Source organism: Misgurnus anguillicaudatus, chromosome 11 (assembly GCF_027580225.2).
Source record: "Misgurnus anguillicaudatus chromosome 11, ASM2758022v2, whole genome shotgun sequence".
NCBI lineage: Eukaryota > Metazoa > Chordata > Actinopteri > Cypriniformes > Cobitidae > Misgurnus > Misgurnus anguillicaudatus.
The window spans coordinates 14,144,136-14,160,637 of NC_073347.2; positions in this window are offsets into that span (position 1 = coordinate 14,144,136).

Consider the following 16,502-nt stretch of genomic DNA (forward strand, 5'->3'; position numbering starts at 1 on the left):
AATCTTGCTTAATCTTCTCTTGTACATTACGAAGTCAATTGCGCATCGAGTGTGCAGTTGTAATTGTGCATTTACTATACATAAAAACTATTAAATGTGTACTGAAAGAAAACATGTACAATTTAAAGATACATTTACATTAAAATATTTGGCACTTTTATGCAAAGCAACCTAAAGGGATGAAAATTCTGTCGTGTTGTTACAAGCCTGTATAAATTTCTTTGTTCTGATGACCACAAAGAATGATATTTTGAGAAATGTTTGGAACTAACCGTTTTATAATATTATTTTATTCTACTATGGCAGTGAATGAGGCTTCTGATTGGTTTGGTTACAAACATTCCTCAAAATATCTTCCTTCGTGTTCATCAGAACAAATACATTTTTACAGGCTTGTAACAACACAAGAGGGACAAAATAATGAGAGGATTTTAATTTTTGGGTGAATCTCTTTAATGCATTTACATTCATATATACACATGCGTCTTTAGTGTTACAAGTGCCACGCTCTCATGTTTACCAATACAGGGATCATTGTGGAAAAGTGTTGTGTCATTCTTCTCTCATGTGTGTTTACATGGCCAGCTGTAATTGGGCTGATACTTGCAACTGATAGGATCAGCCTGAGCGCTTCAGTGCTCCTTCACATACACACTCCAAAAGAGACCTATGAGTCTGCAGGTTACTTGTGTGGCTAAAAACTGATCTAATATGAGGTTTATGGAGAAGGAATGCTGAAAACAATGATTTGATACTTTGAGACAGACCTGAGAAGAGAATGAAAATGTTGGTGAACCGAATTGATGCGAAGTGGGAATGTGGGAAAAGAGCCAGGGAGAAAATGAATGTGTCTCGGGAGGTGTGATAGGGACACCAGAGAGAGGTGAGAAAAGATTGACAGAAAAAGGCAGAAAAGTTTTCCCCCACAGCTTTGTTTTCTTAAGATGTGTCTAATCAATTCCCATCCCACAATGCTCTGTGTGAAAGATTTTATATTGTTTATTTTGCGGCTTCACACGAACCATCAACACACATGGACTGAATGTTTTGTCTGTTATACAGGGTCTCTATGGATTGTTATCCCTAGGTATTCAATGTGTAATCACGGTTTTTCAATTGTCTAGTTGACTTGCACTGCATTATTGAAGATGTACAATCAATACAGCACAGTGCGAACTTCAGCCCGTGATGTCATGCCGATATAAAGGGATGGGAAGGCTGTGAAAATCATTATTTCTTTTGATGAACATACTGTATAGATGTTTCAGCAGCAACAACATAAACAAACAGCTTTTGTGGACTAAACACAACTTCTTGTAGACATAGAATCAAAACTATTTTACAGTAGTTAATTTCTGATAACAAGCGCAAAAAATAACAAGTAAATTGCCTTTGTTTATATATCATATACACTCACCTAAAGGTTTATTAGGAACACCATACTAATACAGTGTTTTGCCCCCTTTCGCCTTCAGACATGATTTAATTCTACGTGGCATTGATTCAACAAGGTGCCAAAAGCATTCTTTAAAAATGTTGGCCCATATTGAAAGGATAGCATCTTGCAGTTGATGAGATTTGTGGGATGCACATCCAGGGCATGAAGCTCCTGTTCCACCACATCCCAAAGATGCTCTATTGGGTTGAGATCTGGTGACTGTGGGGGCCAGTTTAGTACAGTGAACTCATTGTCATGTTCTAGAAACCAATTTGAAATGATTCGAGCTTTGTGACATAGTGCATTATCCTGCTGGAAGTAGCCATCAGAGGATGGGTATATGGTGGTCATAAAGGGATGGACATGGTCAGAAACAATGCTCAGGTAGGCCGTGGCATTTAAATGATGCCCAATTAGCACTAAGGGGCCTAAAGTGTGCCAAGAAAACATCCCCCACACCATTACACCACCACCAGCAGCCTGATGGATCCTTGTTCTCATTAAGTTTACACCAAATTCTGACTCTACCATCTGAATGTCTCAACAGAAATCGAGACTCATCAGACCAGGCAACAATTTTCAACTGTACAATTTTGATGAGCTTGTGCAAATTGTAGCCTCTTTTGGTGGAGATGAGTGGTACCTGGTGGGGGCCTCTGCTGTTGTAGCCCATCCGCCTCAAGGTTGTTGTGGCTTCACAAATGCTTTGCTGCATACCTCGGTTGTAACAAGTGTTTATTTCAGTCAAAGTTGCTCTTCTATCAGCTTGAATCAGTCGGCTCATTCTCCTCTAACCTCTACCATCAACAAGGCATTTTCACCCACATGACTGCCACATACTGGTTGTTTTTCCCTTTTCACATCATTCTTTGTAAACCCTAGAAATGGTTGTGGGTGAAAATCCCAGTAACTGAGCAGATTGTGAAATAGTCAGACCGGCCCGTCTGGCACCAACAACCATGCCACGCTCAAAATTGCTTAAATCACCTTTCTTTCCCATTCAGTTTGGAGTTCAGGAGATTGCCTTTTACAGGACCACACCCCTAAATGCATTGAAGCAATACAATGTGATTGGTTGATTAGATAATTGCATTAATGAAAAATGAACAGGTGTTGCTAATAATCCTTAAGGTGAGTGTATTATGCATATGAACTATTACAGTGTAAAATTATTGTTGGCTGCATGACTTTGAATTCTTGCCTGGCTGCCGAACCTCTTTGCACAATTGTGATGTCATTGGTTTGATCCTAGGGAACACAGATCCTGATAAAATATAAACTGAATGCATTGTGAGTTGCTTTGGTTTAAAGTGCCTGCCAAATGTAAATGCAGAAAAAGTAAAAAAATTGCACTCTAAAAGCCTCCCTAAGCACTATCCATCTTTTCTGCTTTTGTCTCTTTTGTGGAAATCAGTAAAAGAACAACCACAGACTATTCATCTGTGTTGTTTATTGACAAATTGTCATCATTCTTGATTTTTGAGAATGAATTTCAGGATGGTACAAACCCACAGTACGGACTGTGAATAACAACCAATCTTGTAATCGATGCGTGTTGTCTGCAATGAGTTTTGTGTCACCAGCATGACAGAACACAAGAAACTGTGAGTCTTTAAATGCCGATGACAAGCTCATTCTTGCAGTGTGCACTTAGCATTTATTTATAAAGTCTGTAATGTCCTCCCTGTGCATATTTTTCTCTGCTTATCGGCCTACCCATGTTGACATGGACAATACAGACGGCAGGTCGCTCATAAATTTGGGAGGAAGGGTGAAAGTGGGGCTTGTTTGAGGCCGGGTCTTTATGTGAAACAGATAAATCGTGGTCCGTTTGTATGGTGAGAGAGTTGCATGGGAACCTTGGACTGATTGATGCTGTTGGAGGTAAAAGCCGGGAGAGAGGAAGTTGTCCTCTGGGCCACTGTTGGCTGCAATCCTTCAACCATCTGACACTCCACTGAGCTCTCCTAAAGGCTCTCTGCTTCATCATCAGCTCATTCACATCAAACTCTCCAACTTAAAAGGGACATAGGATGAAAATCTGACTTTTTCTGTGTTTAAGTGCTATAATTGAGTCTCAAGTGCTTATATCAACCTAGAAAATGTGAAAAAGATCAACCCAGTAACTTAGTTTTGGTAAACCATTTTGTGCAAGCATGTGAAAAAATAAGTAATTGAAATTTGGCTCCCCTTGTGATGTCCGATAGGGATAAAACTTAATCTGCACTACCCAACCACAGCACTGCCATTTAGTGCAGAGATCAACTCATTTGGATTTTAAAAGACACACCCAAAAATGGCACATTTTTGCTCACACTTACAAAGTGGCAACTTTAACATGTTATAATAAATTATATATATATATGTTATTTTGAGCTAAAACTTCACATAAACTCACCTAAAGGATTATTAGGAACACCTGTTCAATTTCTCATTACCAAACACATGGCAGTTGCTTTAATGCATTTAAGGTTGTCCTGGTCAAGACAATCTCCTGAACTCCAAACTAAATGTCAGAATGGGAAAGAAAGGTGATTTAAGCAATTTTGAGCGTGGCATGGTTGTTGGTGCCAAAACAGGCCGGTCTGAGTATTTCACAATCTGCTCAGTGACTGGGATTTTCATGCACAACCATTTCTAGCATTTACAATGAATGGTGTGAAGAGGGAAAAACATCCAGTATGCAGCAGTCCTGTGGGCGAAAATGCCTTGTTGATGCTAGAGGTCAGAGGAGAATGAGCCGACTGATTCAAGCTGATAGAAGAGCAACTTTGACCGAAATAACCACTCGTTACAACCGAGGTATGCAGCAAAACATTTATAAAGCCACAACACGCACAACCTTGAGGCGAATGGACTACAACAGCAGAAGACACCACCGGGTACCACTCATCTCCACTACAAATAGGAAATAGAGGCTACAATTTGCACGAGCTCACCAAAACTGGACAGTTGAAGACTGGAAAAATGTTGCCTGGTCTGATGAGTCTCGATTTCTGTTGAGACATTCAGATGGTAGAGTCTGAATTTGGTGTAAACTGAATGAGAACAAGGATCCATCAGGCTGCTGGCGGTGGTGTAATGGTGTGGGGGATGTTTTCTTGGCACACTTTAGGCCCCTTAGTGCCCTACCTGAGCATTGTTTCTGACCATGTCTATCCTTTATGACCACCATGTACCCATCCTCTGATGGCTACTTCCAGCAGGATAATGCACCATGTCACAAAGCTCGAATCATTTCAAATTGGTTTCTTGAACATGACAATGAGTTCACTGTACTAAAATGGCCCCCACAGTCACCAGATCTCAACCCAGTGGAGCATCTTTGGGATGTGGTGGAACGGGAGCTTCATGCCCTGGATGTGCATCCCACAAATCTCCATCAACTGCAAGATAATATCCTATCAATATAGGCCAACATTTCTAAAGAATGCTTTCAGCACCTTGTTGAATCAATGCCACGTAGAATTAAGGCAGTTCTGAAGGCGAAAGGGGGTCAAACACAGTTTTAGTATGGTGTTTCTAATAATCCTATAGGTAAATGTACATACTCTGGGGACACCAAAAATGTATTTAAAATCTTTAAAAAGTCTTGTGAAATATCCCCTTTAATGGATTCTGCTAAAATCACACAGAGTAGGTGGTCTTTTGTGGTCGTTTAAACACATTCGACCACATGAGCATCTACACCACAAAAGCAATCAGTTTAAATGTGTTTCCGACCCTATCTCTGTATATTGTCAGAAGTGGATGAGCTCAAAACGTTTAACACCCCATTTACACCTGTATTTAGTGTTGTCCACTTGAAATCCGATCGACCAAAACGCATCTTAATACCAGGTGTAAACACCCTCTCCCTCTTTCAACATCCAGTTATTTTATTCTCATCTGTTTTGTCTTTTCTCTTTTCCACCATCTCTCTCTGTCTCATCTATCTCCATGTGTCATCACCTCTGCTGTGAGCTCCAGCGCTGCTGTCTTCACATTTCTGACTGAACCTCTTGCAACCAGAATTTCCCCCTACTCCCAGTGTGTCCGGCATGCTTCAGTGTGCAACACTCCCTCTGATTTCCAGAAGGACATTCAAAGGATGGAAAGTATTACTTTGTTGCGACATGATAAGTGATGGATACAATGATATCCTCTAGTCTGCTAGTGTAGACACATTAATAAGCCCTAAAGAGGCTGGAGAATCGATCAATTGACTGTAGAAATCATTAGCAGAGAATACATTTATGTTTAAGGTTTTGAGGAAAGGTAAAGATTTATGAAGAGAGCAGGAGGGTGTGTAGGATGTGTGAAAGAAAAGAACAGACGTCTGATTGTTAATGTTTCATTTTATTACCGTTTGATATTCAAGCACTACTTTTCATTTGAGTTTACACAGAAAGTGAAATGTAAGTTAAACGAACTGCTTCATCATATTTGCCGTTACCTAATTTGCATTATTTTGAAAGCGAATGCTAATGCAGACAGCATGTGAGAATAAACATGCTGAGCAATGGTACAGTGAATTCTCCTAAACTGGTGCAGTGTTTTTCACACCTATAAACTTTCCTGAGCTAAGTGTTGGTGAGGGCCGGCTACTTGGATGGACAATTACTAAATCTGCAGTGTGCTTAGTGTCGAAAAGCTGGATGAGATGACCCTACTGAACTTCCACTCATACCAGCACTTACTGTTTATCACAAGAACATTTAACCATAAAAGATACAAAAAGGTACAGAGAGAGAGATGCTTATACTGTATCCAAAGTGAGTTTAACTCTTTCCCCGCCACTGACAAGTTATCTCCTCAATTAAGAGAAAACATTTGTATTAAAAAACATGTTTCTGAAGAATATATGTTAATCTGCAATACCGCGATACACTTACCCAATTTATGAAAAAAACTGAAGCCAAAACGTTTTTTTAGGGCTGGGAAATGATTAATCGTGATTAATCGCGATTAATCACATACAAAATAAAAGTGATTTTTGGCATAATATATGAGTGTGTGCTGTGTGTAATTATTATGTACATATAAATACATACACATTCATGTAAGTATTTAAGAAACATTTACATATATATATTTACTTATTTATATTTTTATATATCCTATATTATATATAAATTAAAAAAATGGATATATAAATCAAAAAAATCTGACATGAATATATGTATGTCTGTGTGGTTAAATATACACAATAATTACACACAGTACACACACACAATATGCAAAAAAAAAAAACACTTTTATTTTGTATGCGATTAATCGCGATTAATCTTTTCTCTGTTCTCTAACTAAATTCCTTCACAAAAATGCTATTATTTCATTTTATTTTTAATATTTTTAAAAACGATTTTTTTAATTTTTGAAACGATTTTTCCCTGTTTTGTTTGTTTATTATTTTCCTGGAAGGCATTTTGTGAAACTTTTGTGAAAATCACGAAAAATGCTGGCGGGCAACTTTTCAAAAAATGGCTGGCAGGGAATGAGTTAAGAGAGATCACATCCTGACCACCTGTCCTTATTATGCAAAAATACTATATAAAATACAACTCCCAAATTTCAGCTGAAGGAAAATGAAAACAAAAAGATGGAATTTTGTATCACAAAAAGAGGGAGGAGTCATCAAATCAATGATATGCTCACAAACACACAGAGTACCACAGTACAGTATATGTTTCTCTTACATTTTACAAATATCATTATTTGATTCATTGTGGTCAAGTTCAATTCTTTCTAACAAAAGAGAGAGTGAAAAAAACAATAGCCCTATGTTATCCAGCCTATGGTAGTAAAAATGCATGGATCATAAATCTCTCAGATAGGTAAAGAAAATGAAAAGAAAGAGAGCGAGGGAGAGGTTAGGGTTGCTGTGGAGTCTTGCTTCTCTGTGTTGTTTGGTCTGGTTAATCTCAACAGTTTTTTTCTGGTTATGTGGCGGGTAGATAAAACATCAGCTGATCTGTCAGTGCAGAGGTGGAAAGGGCATCGATTCATTTGTCCTTACACAGTCCAGGGCTCCCGCACTAGTCACTCAGCCACCTCATATCATAGACGTAAGGATGTCAGCAAGCCGTGCGAGTCAAGAGGTCAAGGCTGAGGTGCGGAGGAGTGTTAGAGGAACAGTCGGAGATGAAGAATGGACTCAGGGTGCTTTGAGCAATGAGGGGTGCCAGTGAATCTTGGGCTGCTTATGACAAGCTCTTTGACTGTTATTAGCACTATCACTCTCACATAAGCATGCCAACATCCGACCTTTAACACAGACACACGGTGATGTGAGTAAATGGCTTTTTGGATCATTCAGCTTGTTTGAACGAGAGATGCCCATGGGCGTTTGCCAGGCAAATTTGCTGCCTGGGCTCACACATTCCCACATATTCTACACAGCCCTCGAGCACTATACATATACACCCTAGACACACTAAACACCCAATATGTAATTAGTAATTCGTTTATTTACTAGTAATTATTAGTAATTAGTTTATTTACATTTTTGAAGACACTTCACATGGACAACAACACCCTTAACACACAAATGCTGAAAACCCTATAAACTAGATACACACCACAACAACCTGAATGCTAGCCTGGTTAAAACCAGACCATTCTCTGAGTAGACAAATCATTTCTAAAGGGGCGTCACCAATGGATGTTGCTCATATGCCTCTGGGCGCAATTGGATAGACATAAAGCCAATCAGAGCGAATTAGTTCTTCGAAATAATTCTTCGTTGTCAGTGCCAAGTTGTAGAGTTGAAAGTCCAAGCTTGGTCGCTTCCTTGACCTGATCCTCCATGAGGGCTACCAATGGAGAAATAACCACTACCAGCGGGCTCTCACTAAGACCAATTCGTTTAGCCACCAAAGGGGCAAGCTCGTATAGTGCCGAATCCAGTCGATAAGACAGCGATAACATCTTTTTTAGATATGAAGGCTTTGAGTGTGTAAAATCGCTTAAAACAGACGCGATAGCTGATTCGAATGAGTGATGTTCCACGGCGGCATCCATCTTGTAATGTACAAAATCTGCTTTACCTTCGCTGCGCTGTCATCATTATCTAAAGCCTACCCCAACGTTTCTGATTGGTGCAGCAATTTTGACGGATTTGAAATGGGCTTGAATGGGCTCTTTGCCAGACTTGCAGAAGAAATCTAAATTTGCCGGAAGTTTTCTGGGTTTTTCCCAGACAACCTGAATGCTTCATTTACATCTCAAATACATAATTAAAATACACAATTCATAAACTTCATTCACAAAGCACTTTGGTCAAAGAAAATTTCTGTAAAATTGGCAGACAGGCTTCTGTGTGAACACAAACACATCCTGTAAATGTTCTGGGATCGTTTCCTTATAGAGGACCTACAGTAGTAAAATTTCCAAAAACGTTGTGTGGGAACAAAACACAGGAACAATGCCGTAAGGGGCGTGCTGTAGTGAGGTCGTGCATGTCATTGCAACATGAAGTTATGGTTCAGCTCTTTAAAACGAAGGATTTGCATGCAGATGAACATTTACGACAAGAAACGTCTGCAAACTGGACTTAAGCAGAGATCAGGTAGCTCCTCACCATCTATGCTGATTGGTTTTAAATGCACATTAACATTCACAATGAGAAATGTCTGCAAACTGGACAAAAGCAAAGATCAAGGAGCTCGTCAAATATCCACTCTGAAGCATTATTCACCAGCATATTTCTACAGCGTGTCACGCGCTCCTTTATCTTATCATAAACAAAAATGTACATGGTTTCTGGAGAAAGAAATAATCAGCCTGATCTCTAGAGAATTTGTACATATTTTACGAGTTGGCTAATTCATACGAAGTGAATCGTTCAAAAACATATGATTCTCTTGAAAAAAACAAACCCTTAACCCCGTGCCTAACCCCAACGTCACAGGGGTCAAGGCAAATCCTACAAAAACTTACGTATGTGGTGGTATGAATTAAAGGGGTGGTGAATTTGTCGATTTTATTGTTTTATACTGTTATCTAATGTCTACTTATGATGTTTGCGTGGTTTTTGCATTCAAAAACATCAAAAACAATAAGTAATACACTATTTTGTAACATGGATTAGTGGCTCTCTGGAGAAATGGTTCGTTTGAAGGGGCGGGCCGCATTGAAGACCTGGACGTAAACGCCCACTGCTATGATTGGACAGCTTCATGCCCCGTCATTACATGTGGGCAAATGTTTTAAAAACATTCATGTGTAAAAATAGCAGACAAACATATATATGTTTTAGCCACAAAAGATTCTGGGTGCTAAAGATGATACACATAAATGACAATACGTATAGTAAAGTATAAACAAAACTTTAAACTCGACGTGACTACAACGCAGTAAGCGCGCATCAGAATCTAAACTGCGGCTGATAAATCCTTATCAATAACTTTGTATATTTCTATTGTACTTGTGAGGTTAGTCTTAGATACATGTAACGTTACAGTTATATGATAAAAAAAGTTTTGTTGAGTGTTGGACCGTTCAAACGCAACTTGCCTAAAATTACCGTATAAAACACAGTAAGCGGGCATCAGAATCTAAATTGCGGCTGGTAAGTCCTTCCTTATCACTAAGTTTGTATATTTCTATCGTTATATTACAGTTGTATTGTTAAGTGTTGTACCTTTATTTATCGTTTAATGTTTTTAGTAAATTAAAACAGTCAAACATACGTGTTAAGACACGGATGTTACAACAGACATATCAAGCGATCTCTTCTAACAAACCAATAGTGAAACCGTTTCACTGAAACGCGGTAACTTAAATAAAGGTAAATGTACTTACTGTGTATACGTTAATGCTGTGTCATTTTTGTCAGATCCAATATTAGTAGTGCTTTTAATCACAGTCTCTGCAAATCCAGCATCAACTTGCTTCTTAACAAATGAATCCGCGGTACACAAAGTAAACAGACTCTCCCCACGCGAGCTGGAACTTCTTGAAAAACAACCTTTATCCACGCAATCCTAATGTTATGTTCCAAGCCTCCGAATTAAAGTATTCTGCTTCTGTGTTGTTCCCACGCGGTTCTTCCACAACCCAAGACTCCGTTTCCATGGTTACTCTATCATAACAGATCACCGCGTCAAAATAAAAGTCTCTCAGAAAAAAATTATTTAAAAGTCATTTTGGTTACATTTGGCAATCTTTAAAGACATGTTTTCTGATTGTTGAGACACACGTGTGTCACGCAAAGCTGTGAGCGGGGCTACAAAAGTGGTCATTGTATTTGGATTCGGGGAGGTGCTTCAATTCTACTTTGACATCATATTTCTCAGAATTCCACACTTGGGTGTAATACTGGCTTGGTGCCAAAAACTGTTATATTTCAGTAGCACGGACGTTTTCAGTTCTGGAACTTGCAGGATGTTCATTTAACTATGATGACCTCTTATATAACAAATTAACAAGTTGAAATTGAGTATTTGATTCACCGCTCCTTTAATACAAATTAGCCAACTCGTAAAATATGTACCAATTCTCGCGAGATGGCCTTGGACATAACAGATAATTACCAAACTTCAGACACTGTGAAAAATACTACCAAGTGCAGGACTTTAAACACGTCACGTGTCTTTACGGGATCTTTAAGGCATCTGTGTGAATGCATGCACAGATTCCAGAAAATCATTGGCAGTGTGAATGAACCAAAAATCTGGACAAATCCTGGATGCATTTTCCGTATATTTTCCATAATGACTGTGTGAAAAGGGCTATACACACATCCCCAAAAACACACACCAAACACCCTACAATTATACAATGATACACACCCTAAACAGTCCATACATTCTTTTGAACTCTCATGCCCCCTAACACCTTACACTCAACCACAAACATATTATACAATAAAAATGCATTATTTTACACATAAATAAGCATACGTATGCCTCACACATCCCACCAAAATATTCTATATGCTCAATAAATCGCACACCAAACTTCACACACTCCATGCACTGTAAATATCCAACACATTAAAGCCCCCCCTAAACTGTCTATACACACAACAAACACCCAACACCTGAACTTATTTTACCATCCATGCTGCCACATTTCACATGCAACACAACCCTGCAACTCCACACATAACCCAAACACACACACACACACACACACACACACACACACACACACACACACACACACACACACACACACACACACACACACACACACACACACACAAACCCATTACACACTCCATATGCTGCTTACACTCGGAGCAGACTAGAAAAGGTCATGCACTGATAATGACAACAGTACATTGAACACTGTCATCTGTACTGAATTATTTACCTGACAACACAAAGTACAAGACCTGTAATGAATTACTTGTACACTCCGGTAAGAAGCTTTTACATGAAATAAGACATCAAGAGCACAATACCCTAAATAAATATCAATACGCTTGAATCAGCCCAGCAAGGTACTTGGCACAACCATTTCTTTCTCACTTTGGTGTAAAGTGGCCCCCTCAATAAAAGTGGCTTTTTATCTTTTGATTTGTATTAAACCTTCTTACCATCGAAACTTCTGTCAGGTTTCGAAAACAAATGGCTGATTACTGGGAGGAATTTATTATCTAGATTACCTGGCTTTGACGTTGTGTGCTGATATCACAGCTGTGTAGAACAGAGGATGTGCTTTCTGGCGTATAGTTACTTATAAGATAAGATCTAAAGTCCCTGCGCGCACCAGCCTTTATCCCAAAACTATATAAATGTATATGAGCCAAATCTAGGCCAAGACTGAATCTGAATTTTAATAGATTGCATGCTTTGTTTTTGGCATTTTGGCAGTTAGATGTACCACGCCCCGATGTTAATCTGAGGCTCTTATTATAATACGTGCTAGCAGATGCAGGTAGTGCATTACATCGCCGTCACTGAGATTGGTTGAAATACTCGATCAAAAGGGCAGGCAGATGTCAACATGCTGCTATTTTTTACATGAATTCTTTCAGTGACATTAAAACCTCATGACCTTTAAAGCCCACATCATCACATACTGTACATGTGCTGCTATCATCCCAGCAGCAGTCCTTTCTGCCAGACCCGTAATGCATTAGTTGCCGCTATTAGCCGGTGAATTACAGGTGCCCCAGCCAGCTCGGTTCAGGATAAAGGCTGGCATCACTCCAGGCGAATATGCTCACAAGAGAAAAAGACCCATAGGTTAAATCTGCTAGTGATCAAATGTAATGGGGCTCCATTTATGTATAATCAAGCTGCCCTCAGGCACGCGTGATTTAGGAAGGAATCGATCAAGGTGCTTCCTGTTTTCTCCCGCGGACAGAACGGCATGAATGGAGTCGTGACATGGGAACCGTTGTTGTGATGAGTTTCATGATTGCTGGACTAATGCTTCTCTGCATGAACTCGGAAAATGATCAATATTAATGCGTGTCATTCGACTTGCGTTAGATGAGTTTTCGCCCTTCGTCATCTTTGGATCGCAGATTCTGCTTTGCAAACTAGCAGCTTATTGCTCATAGCCAACCAATTTAGAATGAGCAAACAGAGCTGGAAATCAACTGGAAAGTCAATTATAAAACAGAGAAATGTATACCACACCAGAGGTTGTGCTGATCAAAATTCATAATTTAAAAGCATTGATGGATAATACGAATGGTCAAATGATTTTTTTTCTTACTTTAGAAACATTCTCGCAGTAAAGGAATCTAACTGGAATACAAAGTAAAGAAAAGATTTTAGAATAAAGGATTAAGTTAAACATTTAAGCAAATATACCGGGAGAGAGACTGAAATTAGAATTTAAGGAGAGAAATTATGATATATTCCCAGTATAATCTTAGTGAAATAATGCATGGGATATTGCTTATTAAAACTGCAATGGGGATTTTTACACTTGGAATAGTTAAGCGGGTTTTCCTAAACCCCAGGTAAATGTTATCCTGGGTTATCTGTTGCATGTTTCACACACTGTAAAAGAAAAAAAAAACTTTGCTGCCTTACATTTTTAAGTTTAATCAACTTGTCAAGTCTTTTTAACTCACTATTATTTATTTTGAGAGATGAATTGTTATTACTTATAAAACATACTTGAAATAAGTCACTTCATTTTAGAAACAACATGATCTCACGGAAAGTTGTGTTATAGTCACGAGAAAATGTATTCATTTATTCGTGTCCATGGCACGGACTTCAGCTTTTCTGTCTTTGTCTTTTCACTCATACAAATTTATATATAAATAGTTTTTCATGTCCATGGCATTACTTTCTTTTTCGTGTCATTTTATGTATTGTTTTCTCTTTTTTTTAAGTCATTGTCGCTTGGGGTTAGATTTGGGGTTTGGGTTAAAATGTACTTTTATGTATTGGTTTCTACATGTTTTTCTTCCGCTTTTAAAACGATTCTCACCTGGAGTTGGGGTTTTGGTTAGGATGTCTAAAAATGTAACAGAAAGTGATTCTAACCCCAAGCGACAATGGTAAGAAAATAGGAAAAAAACAATGAGAAAACAATACATAAAATGTAACGAAAAAGAAAGTTGTGCAACAGACGATTTTTAGAAATTCTTGCGAGTGACATGACAAAGAGACATTCCTGCTCAAGGCACAAAAAAGCAGAATTTTGTGCCATGGACACGAATAAATTAATCAAATTTTTTGTGACTATAACACAACTTTTTGTGAGATCAGTCTGATTAGAAGTTATAACAACTCATCTTTAGGTAAGATAAATAATAGTTAGTTGAAATGACTTGTAAATTCAAGTTGACAAAAGACGAAACATTAACTAACAAGACTAAGACAAGACACTAGACAAAACTATACAGGACTAGACTAGACTAGACTAGGGGTTGGCCGATGCAATATTCAGTATGGATATTAGTCCGATATTGGCAAAAATGGCTGGATCGAATACACAATAGGACACCAACACGGACCTTGTCATGGCAACTTGGGGTTAATCGCGACTTGCTGAGCACCATGAATTTGCACAAAGTTGCACTTTAAGGGGTGGTTTCCTGGACAGAGATTAGCTTAAGCCAGAACTAGGCCTAAGTTTAATTAGGAAATATAACTAGTTTTAACAACAAGCCTTAGTAAAAACATTCCTTGTGTGCATTTTGAGGCAACACAAAAGGCACTCATGTATTTTAAGATATGTCAGTGCAAGTTGTTTTCAGTTTGGACACCTCCTAAATTTTTTTAGGCTAGGACTAGTCTAATCCCTGTCCGGAAAACCACCCCTGAATGTCCAAAGTTACACCTTAACTCTTTCACCGCCAGTGTTTTTTAAAAAAGTTGCCAGCCAGCGCCAGCGTTTTTCATGATTTTCACCAAAGTTTAATGCCTTCCAGAAAATGTTCTTATTTAAATATATAAACATACAGTATACCAAATGAAAAAACAGATCCTCTGCTTTCAAACAAAAAAAACTTTCATCCTACCTTCAGTGGTTCTTTTGTAATCAGCTTTTGAATATGGGTAGGTTTCTGCAAAAACACCAAATTTTGAGCAAAAAGCAGAGATAATTCCATTTTTGTGACGGACTTTTCATAGAGATCCCATTCAGAGCGATCTTTAAAACAGACACGGACATGCAGCCGCTTGCCATAGGGCAATACTTCCGGGTTTAAAAAGTTGCGGAAGGGCGCCACCTGGTAGATAATATCGGTATTGCGGAAAGACGGAAAATCTCGTCATTGGCGGGGAAGCGTTTTCTCTTAATTGACGAGATATCTCGTCAATGGCGGTGAAGGAGTTATATTTCATTTTGAATTTTTGTGCTGGCTAACTAAAAATGTTGACATCACAATTGTGTTGCATTGTGGGATATGGAGCTGCATGAAGTGTACATATCGGTCAAAATCGAGGGAGCGAGGGTCTGTCCATACAAACTTTCCTCGTCCACTTGACGAAGTGGAGCACACTTCAAAATGGCGACAGGGATTTCCCTGAAGGGAAGTGTTTAGGGAAGTTCACAAGTGCGTGTCTAAAACTGGAGTGGAATGCAGCCCTAGTAGTGATGTTAGGTTCTTGAACGAATCGTTCTTTTGAGCCGGTTCTTAGGAAGTAACCGGTCGAGCCGGTTCACAAATCGAACTGAATCGAACTTTAGTTTTGGGCATAGGTTCCGGGTTGATGACGCAGGACGCACAGCCGAAATAGCACGTCGGACTCATAAAGAACCGAACGAAGTTTGTCGATGATTGCCGAGGCAAGGATTGCCGACGATTCTGACGGATGAGTTGCTGACACTGCGTGTGAATCACCGAGGATTTGAACGAGCCTGATGCGCGAAGTTTTTTGTTTTATTAGTTTCTTGATATGCTTGTTTTATTAGAAAGCTTTAGTTTTGATACGATTTATTTTGCATGCAAATCACATTGTAGTTGTTTAAGGAAGACCAATGAGTGTAACACACAAGTTATTTATTATTTATACTTACACACATCCGCAATTGTGCATCAGTGTCTTTTAGGAATCTTATTCAAGTTCTAGGCTTGTCAAAACTGGTCAGTTATATCTGGCATTTACTATTTATTTATTATTTATGATCCGCGATTTAAACTGCGACCACAAACATTACTAACTTGTGAATGTAAGGCAATAAATCAGCTATGCCTTCACAAAAACAACTTTTTATTTAAATGTTTTAATGTGTTGACACAAACGACTTTATTTGAATGTTTCATTGATACAATAAATGCGTAGTAATGTCATTTCTTGACGACGTCAGGAACCGGTGAATCGGCTTTTTGAACCGGTTCAATGAGCCGAACTGTCCGAAAAGAGCCGGTTCGCGAAAATGAATCGGACTTTGCATAATTAAGCCCTCGACTAGACTAGACTAGTAGATAGCAAGAACAACGGTTCAAAACATACAAAATGATTCAGCACAGGACAGAAAACACTGGGGCCTTAAATAGGAAAACTAAACAAAATAACGAGAGAAGGTCAGGTGAGGGGAGTTAACCAATAATGAATAATTAACGAGGAAACAAGGGGGCAGGCGCAGAGCAAGACACAGCAGCACACTACCCAAATAAAAGGCCATGTGCTACCACACAAAACATGGGTACCGCCACCAT